Raw genomic sequence first — 14802 nt, forward strand, 5'->3', positions numbered from 1 at the left:
GTTCCTGGAGAGTTACCATCCTGTAGGTTTTCACTCCAACCCGAATCAAGCGCACCTGATTCTTATAATTATCTGGTTGATAAGCTGAATCAGGTTAGTTACAGCTGGGGTTGAAACCAAAACCTACAAGAGGGTAGCTCTCCAGGAAAAGGGTTGGAGAGCCCTTGATTAGGGCCATATTGGAAGTGGAATTACTACACTATCGCTGACAAAGCTGATTGTGACCTGACCTCCACAATCACCCAACCTCAACCCAATTGAGATAGTTTGGGATGAGTTGGACCGGAGAGTGAAGGAAAAGCAGCTAACAAGTGCTCAGTATATATGGGAACTCCTTCAAGACTGTGGGAAAACCATTCCTAATTAAGCTGGTTGAGAGAATGTCAAGAGTGTGCAAAGCTGTCATCAAGGCAAAAGGTTGCTACTTTTAAGAATCCAAATCTAAAATATATATTTGACTTGTTTTAACACTTTTTTGGTTACTACAAATAGCGATACAATAATAGCGAAGACATCAAAACTATGAAGGCATCAAAATGATTCCATAGTTTTGATGTCTTTGCTACAATGTAGAAACTAGTGAAAATAAAGAAAAACCCTTGAATGAGTAAGTGTGTCCAAACTTTTGAGTGGTACTGTACATTGTTGGATTACTTCATGGAGAAAAAATATATTTCATTTAAATTCCATCCCGTGTCCAAACTTTTGACTGATACTGTATATACACTGAACAAAAATATAAATTCAACAGGCAACAATTTACATTTTTTTACTGAGTTACCGTTCATGTAAGGAAATCAGTCAGTTTAAAAAAATTCATTAGGCCCTAATGTATGGATTTCATATGACTGGGAATACATATATGCATCTGTTGGTCACAGATACCTTAAAAAAAGCGTAGGGGCGTGGATCAGAAAACCAGTCTGTATATGGTGTGACCACCATTTTTGCCTTTACAGCGTAGTCCAACTGACGAATCTGGGTTGGGCGGATGCCAAGAGAACGCTACCTGCCCAAATGCATAGTGTCAACTGTAAAGTCTGGTGGGGGAGGAATAATGGTATGGGGCTGTTTTTCATGGCTCAGGCCCCTTAGTTCCAGTGGAGGGAAATCTTAATGCTACAGCATACAATGACATTCTAGGCGATTCTGTGCTTCCAACTTTGTGGCAACAGTTTGGGGAAGGCCCTTTCCTGTTTCAGTGTGACACAGTATACACAAAGCGAGATTATATTTTGAGATCGGTGTTGAAGAACTTGACTGGTCTGCACAGAGCCCTGACCTCAACCCCATCGAACACCTTTGGGATGATTTGGAACGCTGACTGCGAGCCAAGACTAATCGCCCAACATTGGTGCTCGACGTCACTAATGCTCTTGTGGCTGAATGGAAGCAAGTCCACGCAGCAAACATCTAGTGGAAAGCCTTCCCAGAATAGTGGAGGCTGTTATAGCAGGAAAAGGGGGGACCAACTCCATATTAATGCCCATGATTTTGGAATTAGATCTTTGACGAGCAGGTTCCCACATAGTTTTGGTCATGTAGTGTACTTTGTCATGTAGTGTACTTTGTCATGTAGTGTACTTTGTCATGTAGTGTACTTTGTCATGTAGTGTACTTTGTCGTGTAGTGTACTTTGTCATGTAGTGTACTTTGTCATGTAGTGTACTTTGTCATGTAGTGTACTTTGTCATGTAGTGTACTTTGTATCCCTCATTTGCTCACGTGTTTCCTTTATTTTGGCAGGAAGTGCTTTGCCAACATTGTCAAATGTGGGAAACAAATCAAGCCAGCATAGTTTTTCTCTGTGTCTATGAAATTCTATACTCCTCACTGGAAAATATTTGGTCAATGACTAAATTCTTGAATGGTTTCAGAGATGTCATCATAACTGCTTCCTGTCTAAAGGGGATATGAGGTGAGAGTCTGTCTTTATGGGAATAGCATGGGCTTCCTGTCTAAAGGGGATATGAGGTGAGAGTCTGTCTTTATGGGAATAGCATGGGCTTCCTGTCTAAAGGGGATATGAGGTGAGAGTCTGTCTTTATGGGAATAGCATGGGCTTCCTGTCTAAAGGGGATATGAGGTGAGAGTCTGTCTTTATGGGAATAGCATGGGCTTCCTGTCTAAAAGGTATATGGGGTGAGAGACTTTATGGGAATCGATCAGGAATATCAAGTGAGCCAGAAGCCTGACTCAGGGAAAACGACAGCGTGTGTGTGTGTTTGTTTATTAGTTTGTGCATGCTTGTTTGTGCACTCATTTGTTTTTGTGTGGTTATTAGCACTCACTCTGATAAAAACCGATGTGAGCAGCAGTATCATTCAAATATACTGTATCCTTTCAAATATACTATATCCTTTCAAATATACTATATCCTTTCAAATATACTATATCCTTTCAAATATGCAGTACCATTCAAATATGCTGTACCATTCAAATATACTATATCTTTTCAAATATACTATATCCTTTCAAATATACTATATCCTTTCAAATATACTATATCCTTTCAAATATGCAGTACCATTCAAATATGCTGTACCATTCAAATATACTATATCCTTTCAAATATACTATATCCTTTCAAATATACTATATCCTTTCAAATATACTATATCCTTTCAAATATGCAGTACCATTCAAATATACTGTACCATTCAAATATGAGATAGACACTAGGGGACGGATTACTGTTGTACCACTGACCTGACCCACAGTCCCTCAATTGATGTAGCAGACAGACTGAGAGGGATTACCAAGACAGCGGCTTCCACCACAGTTTCAATTAAATATTGAAACTCATTCCTCACGGACTCGCACGGTAGAGATAGCTAGGGATGTGGTGGGGTGGTTATTTGTACAGTAGGTTGCGTCATTACAGCTCCCTGCTTGGACACACAGCGAAATCTTGGGTCTACACACTGTTTGGATATGCAACTCACACCCACAGAAACACAACACCCACTCCCTTCTTGTTTGTATAACTCAGACACCGCCCTCAGGATGACACATTTTTAGCAATCACATGGTGTGAGACAGCTGTTTTGTGTGTATGTGTGTGACAGGCCTGGCTGATAGCAGTGTCTGTATTCTGTACTACAGTACAGCAGAGCTCTGGTGGGAGGGAGAGAGAGAGAGAGAGAGCCAGAGAAAGGGCTAGAGAGAGAGAGGGCCAGGGAGAGAGGGGGCCAGGAGCAGAGAGAGGGCCAGGGCCGGGGAGAGAGGGGGAAAGGAGCAGAGAGAGAGGGCCAGGAGCAGAGAGAGAGGGCCAGGAGCAGAGAGAGGGCCAGGGCCAGGAGCAGAGAGAGCGGTCCAGGAGCAGAGAGAGCGGGCCAGGGCCGGGGAGAGGGCCAGGAGCAGAGAGACAGGGCCAAGAGCAGAGAGAGAGGGCCAGGAGCAGAGAGAGGGGGCCAAGAGCAGAGAGAGAGGGTCGGGGAGAGGGCCAGGAGGAGAGAGAGAGAGGGCCAGGAGCAGAGAGAGAGGTCCAGGAGCAGAGAGAGAGGGCCGGGGAGAGGGCGGGGGCAGAGAGAGAGGGACAGGAGCAGAGAGAGGGCCAGGAGCAGAGAGATGGCCAGGGCCGGGGAGAGGGCCAGGAGCAGGGAGAGGGCCAGGGCCAGAGAGAGGGCCAGGGAGAGGGCCAGGAGCAGAGAGAGAGGTCCAGGAGCAGAGAGAGAGGTCCAGGAGCAGAGAGAGAGGGCCAGGAGCAGAGAGAGCGGTCCATGAGCAGAGAGAGCGGGCCAGGGCCGGGGAGAGGGCCAGGAGCAGAGAGACAGGGCCAGGAGCAGAGACGGGAGCAGAGAGAGAGGGCCAGGAGCAGAGAGAGGGGGCCAAGAGCAGAGAGAGAGGGTCGGGGAGAGGGCCAGGAGCAGAGAGAGAGGTCCAGGAGCAGAGAGAGAGGGCCGGGGAGAGGGCCAGGAGCAAAGAGAGAGGGCCAGGAGCAGAGAGAAAGGGCCAGGAGCAGAGAGAGAGGGCAAGGAGCAGAGAGAGAGAGAGGGCAAGGAGCAGAGAGAGAGAGAGGGCAAGGAGCAGAGAGAGAGGGCCAGGAGCAGAGAGAGAGGGCCAGGAGCAGAGAGAGGTGGCCAGGAGCAGAGAGAGAGGGCCAGGAGCAGAGAGAGAGGGCCAGGAGCAGAGAGAGGGCCAGGAGGAGAGAGAGGGCTAGGAGCAGAGAGAGAGGGCCAGGAGCAGAGAGAGAGGGCCAGGAGCAGAGAGAGGGCCGGGGAGAGGGCCAGGAGCAGAGAGAGAGGGCCAGGGAGAGGGCCAGGAGCAGAGAGAGAGGGCCAGGAGCAGAGAGGACCAGGGAGAGGGCCATGAGCAGAGAGAGAGGGCCGGGGAGAGGGCCAGGAGCAGAGAGAGGTTCAGGAGCAGAGAGAGAGCCAGGGCCGGGGAGAGGGCCAGGACCAGAGAGAGGGCCAGGACCAGAGAGAGGGCCAGGAGCAGAGTAATGTAATTCTATGTCTTTGATTAGGTAATATCAGTTAATTAGGTAATATCATGGCCTTATTGAACCTTCTAACAGTATCTAACTGTATTATTATAATTCTTATTTAATCTTCTAACAGTATTTAACCTGTAGTGTTTTAATTATTCCCTTATCTTTTTTACAGGATTGGCTGGAGGGCAGAGTAGAAACGAGAAGACACAGATATGACGTACTATAGCCAGGTACTATAGTCAGGTACTGTAGCCAGGTACTATAGCCAGGTACTATAGCCAGGTACTGTAGCCAGGTACTGTAGCCAGGTACTATAGCCAGGTACTATAGCCAGGTACTGTAGCCAGGTACTGTAGCCAGGTACTATAGCCAGATTCTGCAGCCAGGTACTATAGCCAGGTACTATAGCCAGGTACTATAGTCAGGTACTGTAGCCAGATTCTGCAGCCAGGTACTATAGCCAGGTACTATAGCCAGGTACTATAGTCAGGTACTATAGCCAGATTCTGCAGCCAGGTACTATAGCCAGGTACTATAGCCAGGTACTATAGTCAGGTACTGTAGCCAGGTACTGTAGCCAGGTACTATAGTCAGGTACTATAGCCAGATTCTGTAGTCAGGTACTATAGCCAGATTCTGTAGCCAGATTCTGTAGCCAGGTACTATAGCCAGATTATGTAGCCAGATTCTGTATCCAGGTACTGTAGCCAGGCACTATAGCCAGATTCTGTAGCCAGGTACTATAGCCAGGTACTGTAGCCAGGTACTATAGCCAGGTACTATAGTCAGGTACTGTAGCCAGGTACTATAGCCAGGTACTATAGTCAGGTACTATAGCCAGGTACTGTAGCCAGGTACTATAGCCAGGTACTATAGCCAGGTACTGTAGCCAGGTACTATAGTCAGGTACTGTAGCCAGGTACTATAGCCAGATTCTGCAGCCAGGTACTATAGCCAGGTACTATAGCCAGGTACTATAGTCAGGTACTATAGCCAGGTACTGTAGCCAGGTACTATAGCCAGATTCTGCAGCCAGGTACTATAGCCAGGTACTATAGCCAGGTACTATAGTCAGGTACTATAGTCAGGTACTGTAGCCAGGTACTATAGTCAGGTACTATAGCCAGGTACTGTAGCCAGGTACTATAGTCAGGTACTATAGCCAGGTACTGTAGCCAGGTACTATAGTCAGGTACTATAGCCAGATTCTGTAGCCAGGTACTATAGTCAGGTACTGTAGCCAGGTACTATAGCCAGGTACTATAGTCAGGTACTATAGCCAGGTACTGTAGCCAGGTACTGTAGCCAGGTACTATAGCCAGGTACTGTAGCCAGGTACTATAGTCAGGTACTGTAGCCAGGTACTATAGCCAGATTCTGCAGCCAGGTACTATAGCCAGGTACTATAGCCAGATACTATAGTCAGGTACTATAGCCAGGTACTGTAGCCAGGTACTGTAGCCAGGTACTATAGCCAGATTCTGCAGCCAGGTACTATAGCCAGGTACTATAGTCAGGTACTATAGTCAGGTACTGTAGCCAGGTACTATAGTCAGGTACTATAGCCAGGTACTATAGCCAGGTACTATAGCCAGGTACTGTAGCCAGGTACTATAGTCAGGTACTATAGCCAGATTCTGTAGCCAGGTACTATAGCCAGATTATGTAGCCAGGTACTATAGCCAGATTATGTAGCCAGATGCTGTATCCAGGTACTGTAGCCAGGCACTATAGCCAGATTCTGTAGCCAGATTCTGTAGCCAGATTCTGTAGCCAGGTACTATAGCCAGAATCTGTAGCCAGGTACTATAGCCAGATTCTGTAGCCAGGTACTGTAGCCAGGTACTATAGTCAGGTACAATAGTCAGATTCTGTAGCCAGGTACTATAGTCAGGTACTATAGTCAGATTCTGTAGCCAGGTACTATAGCCAGATTCTGTAGCCAGGTACTATAGTCAGGTACTATAGTCAGATTCTATAGTCAGATTCTGTAGCCAGGTACTATAGTCAGATTCTGTAGCCAGGTACTATAGTCAGGTACTATAGTCAGGTACTGTAGCCAGGTACTGTAGCCAGGTCCTATAGTCAGGTACTATAGTCAGGTACTATAGGCAGGCACTATAGTCAGATTCTGTAGCCAGGTACTATAGCCAGATTCTGTAGCCAGGTACTATAGCCAGATTCTGTAGCCAGGTACTGTAGCCAGATTCTGTAGCCAGGTACTGTAGCCAGGTACTGTAGCCAGGTACTATAGTCAGATTCTGTAGCCAGGTACTATAGTCAGGTACTATAGCCAGATTCTGTAGTCAGGTACTATAGCCAGATTCTGTAGCCAGATTCTGTAGCCAGGTACTATAGCCAGATTATGTAGCCAGATTCTGTATCCAGGTACTGTAGCCAGGCACTATAGCCAGATTCTGTAGCCAGGTACTATAGCCAGATTCTGTAGCCAGATTCTGTAGCCAGGTACTATAGTCAGGTACTATAGGCAGGTACTGTAGCCAGGTACTGTAGCCAGGTACTGTAGCCAGGTACTATAGTCAGGTACTATAGTCAGGTACTATAGCCAGGTACTGTAGCCAGGTACTATAGCCAGGTACTGTAGCCAGGTACTATAGTCAGGTACTATAGCCAGGTACTATAGTCAGGTACTGTAGCCAGGTACTATAGCCAGGTACTATAGTCAGGTACTGTAGCCAGGTACTATAGCCAGATTCTGCAGCCAGGTACTATAGCCAGGTACTATAGTCAGGTACTATAGTCAGGTACTATAGCCAGGTACTATAGTCAGGTACTGTAGCCAGGTACTATAGTCAGGTACTATAGCCAGGTACTATAGTCAGGTACTGTAGCCAGGTACTATAGTCAGGTACTATAGCCAGGTACTATAGTCAGGTACTGTAGTCAGATTCTGTAGCCAGATTCTGTAGCCAGGTACTATAGCCAGATTCTGTAGCCAGATTCTGTAGCCAGGTACTGTAGCCAGATTCTGTAGCCAGGTGCTATAGCCAGATTCTGTAGCCAGGTACTATAGTCAGGTACTATAGTCAGGTACTATAGTCAGATTCAGTAGCCAGGTACTATAGCCAGGTACTATAGTCAGGTACTATAGCCAGGTACTATAGCCAGGTACTATAGCCAGGTACTATAGCCAGGTACTGTAGCCAGGTACTATAGTCAGGTACTATAGTCAGGTACTATAGTCAGGTACTATAGTCAGATTCTGTAGCCAGGTACTATAGTCAGGTACTATAGCCAGATTCTGTAGCCAGGTACTATAGCCAGATTATGTAGCCAGATTATGTATCCAGGTACTGTAGCCAGGCACTATAGCCAGATTATGTAGCCAGGTACTATGGCCAGATTCTGTAGCCAGGTACTATAGCCAGATTCTGTAGCCAGGTACTATAGCCAGATTCTGTAGCCAGATTCTGTAGCCAGGTACTGTAGCCAGGTACTATAGTCAGGTACTATAGTCAGATTCTGTAGCCAGGTACTATAGTCAGATTCTGTAGCCAGGTACTATAGTCAGGTACTATAGCCAGGTACTATAGCCAGATACTATAGTCAGGTACTATAGCCAGGTACTGTAGCCAGGTACTGTAGCCAGGTACTATAGCCAGATTCTGCAGCCAGGTACTATAGCCAGGTACTATAGTCAGGTACTATAGTCAGGTACTGTAGCCAGGTACTATAGTCAGGTACTATAGCCAGGTACTATAGCCAGGTACTATAGCCAGGTACTGTAGCCAGGTACTATAGTCAGGTACTATAGCCAGATTCTGTAGCCAGGTACTATAGCCAGATTATGTAGCCAGATTCTGTAGCCAGGTACTATAGCCAGATTATGTAGCCAGATTCTGTATCCAGGTACTGTAGCCAGGCACTATAGCCAGATTCTGTAGCCAGATTCTGTAGCCAGATTCTGTAGCCAGGTACTATAGCCAGAATCTGTAGCCAGGTACTATAGCCAGATTCTGTAGCCAGGTACTGTAGCCAGGTACTATAGTCAGGTACAATAGTCAGATTCTGTAGCCAGGTACTATAGTCAGGTACTATAGTCAGATTCTGTAGCCAGGTACTATAGCCAGATTCTGTAGCCAGGTACTATAGTCAGGTACTATAGTCAGATTCTATAGTCAGATTCTGTAGCCAGGTACTATAGTCAGATTCTGTAGCCAGGTACTATAGTCAGGTACTATAGTCAGGTACTATAGTCAGATTCTGTAGCCAGGTACTATAGTCAGGTACTATAGTCAGATTCTGTAGCCAGGTACTATAGTCAGATTCTGTAGCCAGGTACTATAGTCAGGTACTATAGTCAGGTACTGTAGCCAGGTACTGTAGCCAGGTCCTATAGTCAGGTACTATAGTCAGGTACTATAGGCAGGCACTATAGTCAGATTCTGTAGCCAGGTACTATAGCCAGATTCTGTAGCCAGGTACTATAGCCAGATTCTGTAGCCAGGTACTGTAGCCAGATTCTGTAGCCAGGTACTGTAGCCAGGTACTATAGTCAGATTCTGTAGCCAGGTACTATAGTCAGGTACTATAGCCAGATTCTGTAGTCAGGTACTATAGCCAGATTCTGTAGCCAGATTCTGTAGCCAGGTACTATAGCCAGATTATGTAGCCAGATTCTGTATCCAGGTACTGTAGCCAGGCACTATAGCCAGATTCTGTAGCCAGGTACTATAGCCAGATTCTGTAGCCAGATTCTGTAGCCAGGTACTATAGTCAGGTACTATAGGCAGGTACTGTAGCCAGGTACTGTAGCCAGGTACTGTAGCCAGGTACTATAGTCAGGTACTATAGTCAGGTACTATAGCCAGGTACTGTAGCCAGGTACTATAGCCAGGTACTGTAGCCAGGTACTATAGTCAGGTACTATAGCCAGGTACTATAGTCAGGTACTGTAGCCAGGTACTATAGCCAGGTACTATAGTCAGGTACTGTAGCCAGGTACTATAGCCAGATTCTGCAGCCAGGTACTATAGCCAGGTACTATAGTCAGGTACTATAGTCAGGTACTATAGCCAGGTACTATAGTCAGGTACTGTAGCCAGGTACTATAGTCAGGTACTATAGCCAGGTACTATAGTCAGGTACTGTAGCCAGGTACTATAGTCAGGTACTATAGCCAGGTACTATAGTCAGGTACTGTAGTCAGATTCTGTAGCCAGATTCTGTAGCCAGGTACTATAGCCAGATTCTGTAGCCAGATTCTGTAGCCAGGTACTGTAGCCAGATTCTGTAGCCAGGTGCTATAGCCAGATTCTGTAGCCAGATTCTGTAGCCAGGTACTATAGTCAGGTACTATAGTCAGGTACTATAGTCAGATTCAGTAGCCAGGTACTATAGCCAGGTACTATAGTCAGGTACTATAGCCAGGTACTATAGCCAGGTACTATAGCCAGGTACTATAGCCAGGTACTGTAGCCAGGTACTATAGTCAGGTACTATAGTCAGGTACTATAGTCAGGTACTATAGTCAGATTCTGTAGCCAGGTACTATAGTCAGGTACTATAGCCAGATTCTGTAGCCAGGTACTATAGCCAGATTATGTAGCCAGATTATGTATCCAGGTACTGTAGCCAGGCACTATAGCCAGATTATGTAGCCAGGTACTATGGCCAGATTCTGTAGCCAGGTACTATAGCCAGATTCTGTAGCCAGGTACTATAGCCAGATTCTGTAGCCAGATTCTGTAGCCAGGTACTGTAGCCAGGTACTATAGTCAGGTACTATAGTCAGATTCTGTAGCCAGGTACTATAGTCAGATTCTGTAGCCAGGTACTATAGTCAGGTACTATAGCCAGGTACTATAGCCAGATACTATAGTCAGGTACTATAGCCAGGTACTGTAGCCAGGTACTGTAGCCAGGTACTATAGCCAGATTCTGCAGCCAGGTACTATAGCCAGGTACTATAGTCAGGTACTATAGTCAGGTACTGTAGCCAGGTACTGTAGCCAGGTACTATAGTCAGGTACTATAGCCAGGTACTATAGCCAGGTACTATAGCCAGGTACTATAGTCAGGTACTATAGCCAGATTCTGTAGCCAGGTACTATAGCCAGATTATGTAGCCAGATTCTGTAGCCAGGTACTATAGCCAGATTATGTAGCCAGATTCTGTATCCAGGTACTGTAGCCAGGCACTATAGCCAGATTCTGTAGCCAGATTCTGTAGCCAGATTCTGTAGCCAGGTACTATAGCCAGAATCTGTAGCCAGGTACTATAGCCAGATTCTGTAGCCAGGTACTGTAGCCAGGTACTATAGTCAGGTACAATAGTCAGATTCTGTAGCCAGGTACTATAGTCAGGTACTATAGTCAGATTCTGTAGCCAGGTACTATAGCCAGATTCTGTAGCCAGGTACTATAGTCAGGTACTATAGTCAGATTCTATAGTCAGATTCTGTAGCCAGGTACTATAGTCAGGTACTATAGTCAGGTACTGTAGCCAGGTACTGTAGCCAGGTCCTATAGTCAGGTACTATAGTCAGGTACTATAGGCAGGCACTATAGTCAGATTCTGTAGCCAGGTACTATAGCCAGATTCTGTAGCCAGGTACTATAGCCAGATTCTGTAGCCAGGTACTGTAGCCAGATTCTGTAGCCAGGTACTGTAGCCAGGTACTATAGTCAGATTCTGTAGCCAGGTACTATAGTCAGGTACTATAGCCAGATTCTGTAGTCAGGTACTATAGCCAGATTCTGTAGCCAGATTCTGTAGCCAGGTACTATAGCCAGATTATGTAGCCAGATTCTGTATCCAGGTACTGTAGCCAGGCACTATAGCCAGATTCTGTAGCCAGGTACTATAGCCAGATTCTGTAGCCAGATTCTGTAGCCAGGTACTATAGTCAGGTACTATAGGCAGGTACTGTAGCCAGGTACTGTAGCCAGGTACTGTAGCCAGGTACTATAGTCAGGTACTATAGTCAGGTACTATAGCCAGGTACTGTAGCCAGGTACTATAGCCAGGTACTGTAGCCAGGTACTATAGTCAGGTACTATAGCCAGGTACTATAGTCAGGTACTGTAGCCAGGTACTATAGCCAGGTACTATAGTCAGGTACTGTAGCCAGGTACTATAGCCAGATTCTGCAGCCAGGTACTATAGCCAGGTACTATAGTCAGGTACTATAGTCAGGTACTATAGCCAGGTACTATAGTCAGGTACTGTAGCCAGGTACTATAGTCAGGTACTATAGCCAGGTACTATAGTCAGGTACTGTAGCCAGGTACTATAGTCAGGTACTATAGCCAGGTACTATAGTCAGGTACTGTAGTCAGATTCTGTAGCCAGATTCTGTAGCCAGGTACTATAGCCAGATTCTGTAGCCAGATTCTGTAGCCAGGTACTGTAGCCAGATTCTGTAGCCAGGTGCTATAGCCAGATTCTGTAGCCAGGTACTATAGTCAGGTACTATAGTCAGGTACTATAGTCAGATTCAGTAGCCAGGTACTATAGCCAGGTACTATAGTCAGGTACTATAGCCAGGTACTATAGCCAGGTACTATAGCCAGGTACTATAGCCAGGTACTGTAGCCAGGTACTATAGTCAGGTACTATAGTCAGGTACTATAGTCAGGTACTATAGTCAGATTCTGTAGCCAGGTACTATAGTCAGGTACTATAGCCAGATTCTGTAGCCAGGTACTATAGCCAGATTATGTAGCCAGATTATGTATCCAGGTACTGTAGCCAGGCACTATAGCCAGATTATGTAGCCAGGTACTATGGCCAGATTCTGTAGCCAGGTACTATAGCCAGATTCTGTAGCCAGGTACTATAGCCAGATTCTGTAGCCAGATTCTGTAGCCAGGTACTGTAGCCAGGTACTATAGTCAGGTACTATAGTCAGATTCTGTAGCCAGGTACTATAGTCAGATTCTGTAGCCAGGTACTATAGTCAGGTACTATAGTCAGGTACTGTAGCCAGGTACTATAGTCAGATTCTCTAGCCAGATTCTGTAGCCAGGTACTGTAGCCAGGTACTATAGTCAGATTCTGTAGCCAGGTACTGTAGCCAGGTACTATAGTCAGATTCTGTAGCCTGGTACTATAGTCAGATTCTGTAGCCAGATTCTGTAGCCAGGTACTATAGCCAGATTCTGTAGCCAGGTACTATAGTCAGGTACTATAGTCAGGTACTGTAGCCAGGTACTGTAGCCAGGTACTATAGTCAGGTACTATAGTCAGGTACTATAGTCAGGTACTATAGTCAGATTCTGTAGCCAGGTACTATAGCCAGGTACTGTAGCCAGGTACTATAGCCAGGTACTATAGCCAGATTCTGTAGCCAGGTACTGTAGCCAGATTCTGTAGCCAGGTACTGTAGCCAGGTACTGTAGCCAGGTACTGTAGCCAGGTACTGTAGCCAGGCACTATAGCCAGATTCTGTAGCCAGGTACTATAGCCAGATTCTGTAGCCAGATTCTGTAGCCAGGTACTATAGTCAGGTACTATAGGCAGGTACTGTAGCCAGGTACTGTAGCCAGGTACTGTAGCCAGGTACTATAGTCAGGTACTATAGTCAGGTACTATAGCCAGGTACTGTAGCCAGGTACTATAGCCAGGTACTGTAGCCAGGTACTATAGTCAGGTACTATAGCCAGGTACTATAGTCAGGTACTGTAGCCAGGTACTATAGCCAGGTACTATAGTCAGGTACTGTAGCCAGGTACTATAGCCAGATTCTGCAGCCAGGTACTATAGCCAGGTACTATAGTCAGGTACTATAGTCAGGTACTATAGCCAGGTACTATAGTCAGGTACTGTAGCCAGGTACTATAGTCAGGTACTATAGCCAGGTACTATAGTCAGGTACTGTAGCCAGGTACTATAGTCAGGTACTATAGCCAGGTACTATAGTCAGGTACTGTAGTCAGATTCTGTAGCCAGATTCTGTAGCCAGGTACTATAGCCAGATTCTGTAGCCAGATTCTGTAGCCAGGTACTGTAGCCAGATTCTGTAGCCAGGTGCTATAGCCAGATTCTGTAGCCAGGTACTATAGTCAGGTACTATAGTCAGGTACTATAGTCAGATTCAGTAGCCAGGTACTATAGCCAGGTACTATAGCCAGGTACTATAGCCAGGTACTATAGCCAGGTACTATAGCCAGGTACTGTAGCCAGGTACTATAGTCAGGTACTATAGTCAGGTACTATAGTCAGGTACTATAGTCAGATTCTGTAGCCAGGTACTATAGTCAGGTACTATAGCCAGATTCTGTAGCCAGGTACTATAGCCAGATTATGTAGCCAGATTATGTATCCAGGTACTGTAGCCAGGCACTATAGCCAGATTATGTAGCCAGGTACTATGGCCAGATTCTGTAGCCAGGTACTATAGCCAGATTCTGTAGCCAGGTACTATAGCCAGATTCTGTAGCCAGATTCTGTAGCCAGGTACTGTAGCCAGGTACTATAGTCAGGTACTATATTCAGATTCTGTAGCCAGGTACTATAGTCAGATTCTGTAGCCAGGTACTATAGTCAGGTACTATAGTCAGGTACTGTAGCCAGGTACTATAGTCAGATTCTCTAGCCAGATTCTGTAGCCAGGTACTGTAGCCAGGTACTATAGTCAGATTCTGTAGCCAGGTACTGTAGCCAGGTACTATAGTCAGATTCTGTAGCCTGGTACTATAGTCAGATTCTGTAGCCAGATTCTGTAGCCAGGTACTATAGCCAGATTCTGTAGCCAGGTACTATAGTCAGGTACTATAGTCAGGTACTGTAGCCAGGTACTGTAGCCAGGTACTATAGTCAGGTACTATAGTCAGGTACTATAGTCAGGTACTATAGTCAGATTCTGTAGCCAGGTACTATAGCCAGGTACTGTAGCCAGGTACTATAGCCAGGTACTATAGCCAGATTCTGTAGCCAGGTACTGTAGCCAGATTCTGTAGCCAGGTACTGTAGCCAGGTACTGTAGCCAGGTACTGTAGCCAGGTACTGAAGGCAGGGTACGTAGTTTTGAATCCAAATGATTTAATGCAGGTGTTTTATCAATATTGAAATACTAAGATGTTTGTAGCATCGATAAAGAATGTGGTCCACTTACCGTGTCCTTGGGATAGTCACCATTGGGGTTGGATAGAAGTGGAATCAGAAACTTAAACCCTTAGTGGCTCACAAGTACACAAACATTCAGCAGCTGTAGACTTGACTAGACACCCAAAATGACCTTGTTTTCCAAGTAACTAACGACAACACACAATCTGATCCTTAGCATTTATTGAATTTGATGAACGATGAAGTCATACAGTGTGACATAAGTTAGAAAATAAATACCCTTGAATATATCACAGACTGTGATAGACTCTGCCGTCTGACAAGCCCAACATATCAT

The sequence above is a fragment of the Oncorhynchus kisutch genome, linkage group LG22, assembly GCF_002021735.2.
Source record: "Oncorhynchus kisutch isolate 150728-3 linkage group LG22, Okis_V2, whole genome shotgun sequence".
Lineage (NCBI taxonomy): Eukaryota > Metazoa > Chordata > Actinopteri > Salmoniformes > Salmonidae > Oncorhynchus > Oncorhynchus kisutch.